The following is a 1,788-nucleotide window of genomic DNA, read 5'->3' as shown; positions in this document are numbered from 1 at the left end:
AACCTCTACAGTGTGGGGCCAAAGAATCAGGAGAAAGAGGAGGAATTTCCACGCTCGCTGTTTACCTTCCAATACAATTTGAACTTTTACCATGAGCAGGAACTAAGTTTAGAAAAAAAAAACTTTTTTGGCTGCGCTGCAGGGCTTGAGGGATCTTAGTTCCCCAACCAGGGACTGAACCTGAACCCTTGCAGGGAAAGCACTGAGTTTTAACCATTGGACTGCCAGGAAATTCCTGAAATTTTTAAATAATAAAGTAAACAAAAAAAATTTGTTGAAGAATTCTACTGTGGGGTTGTCTGGGTAAAATTTGTTTGTTTGATTATTAATTTCCATTAGCAGGATAAAGTAATGTGCGGAAGCTCCTTTCTTTTCCCTTGATGTGAGTTCAAAGACCATGGGAACAATTTCTGGAACATTCAGTTGCACAGCAGGCATCTCCAGTGGTTTATCAATGTCACTAAGAGCTCCAGATGCATTTATAATCCCACCCGTAAGAGTCAATTGTGGCTTGTTCTCCATGATCAATTACCAGCCCCATCTTCCACCCTGTTAGCAAGAAAGCACATCCTCCCCAAGATAAAAGGAAAAGCGGAGAAAAGCAGCTTTGCTGATTGTCTCTGCAGACTTCTTGCTCTCTCCCTGGAAGCCATGTGGCTGCTTTAACAGTTGTCCCAAAGCTGGCACTACATAAAGGAGAGGGATCTATAGCAGCAAGTGGTGGTGATTAGTTTTAAGCTGTCATGGAAAATGTTTTTGCACTTTAATGTCAGAGAACTGTATTATTATTATAGGTCTGATGCTCCCTTGCCAAAGCAGCGTGTTTGCTCTCAGGATACAAAATGAACACAGAAAGCTTGCTGGTTGGCTCCCAGGAGCATCTTTTGGAGAAAGGACCAACAGAAAGCTGCCAAGCCAGCCAGGTCCCCCGGAGACATCCCCCACCTGCCTGCCTTCCTACCCCGGACTGGAGGAAGCCCAAGCTGCTCCCCTCTGCCCTTATGGTGGTCCACAAGGATCCCACTTTGCCCTCCTGGGCCATTTGGAAATCCCAAATAGTGGTGGACATCCCAGACAAGAAAAGAATACAGGAGGTCTAGATTCAACACAAACGGGACTTCCCTGGCGGCGCAGTGGTTAAGAATCTGCCTGCCAGTGCTCGCTTAGGAGCACATACACTAAAATTGAAACGACACAGAGAAGATTAGCATGGCCCCTGCGCAAGGATGATACGCAAATGCGTGAAGCGTTCCATATTTAAAAAAAAAAAAAAAAAAAAGAATCCTCCTGCCAATGCAGGGGACACAGGTTCAATCCCTAGTCCGGGAAGATCCCACATGTCTCGGAGCAACCAAGCCCATGCGCCACAGCTGCTGAGCCTGCACTTCAGAGACGGCGAGCCACAATTACTGAAGCCTGGACGCTCTGCAACAAGAGAAGCCACCATAATGCGAAGCCCGCCCACCACAATGGAGAGTAGCCCCTACTCGCCACAACTAGAGAAAGCCCACATGTGGCAACAAAGACCCAAGGTGGCAACAAAGACCCAATGCAGCCAAGAAAATAAATTAAAAAAAAAAAAAGATGCACTACAAAGAAACTAAGTTGCCAACAGTGTAGAAACGGTGGAGGCGGGCACAGGAGCCAAAATCAACTAGTACACAGACATCTAAGTGTCCACCCCATCTGGGTCTGAGTCAGACACAAAAACTGTTTCTCTTCCTCACTCACCACCGGGGCCACTATCTCTCCCCACTCCCCAAATCCCCGGGGGGAAGTGGGGTGAGA

At 46.9% G+C, this 1,788-nt stretch overlaps 1 non-coding gene across 1 annotated transcript; it reads left to right on the top strand.

The window, feature by feature from the left end:
• Positions 1-1,155: 1,155 nt before the first annotated feature.
• On the top strand, positions 1,156-1,261 carry LOC130847033 (U6 spliceosomal RNA). Its single transcript, XR_009051828.1, has one exon. It is a non-coding gene; the product is annotated as a U6 spliceosomal RNA (small nuclear RNA).
• Positions 1,262-1,788: the final 527 nt, after the last annotated feature.

The sequence above is a fragment of the Hippopotamus amphibius genome, chromosome 2, assembly GCF_030028045.1.
Source record: "Hippopotamus amphibius kiboko isolate mHipAmp2 chromosome 2, mHipAmp2.hap2, whole genome shotgun sequence".
NCBI classification, from domain to species: Eukaryota; Metazoa; Chordata; class Mammalia; order Artiodactyla; family Hippopotamidae; genus Hippopotamus; species Hippopotamus amphibius.
This window is presented reverse-complemented; position numbering and strand designations above follow the sequence as displayed.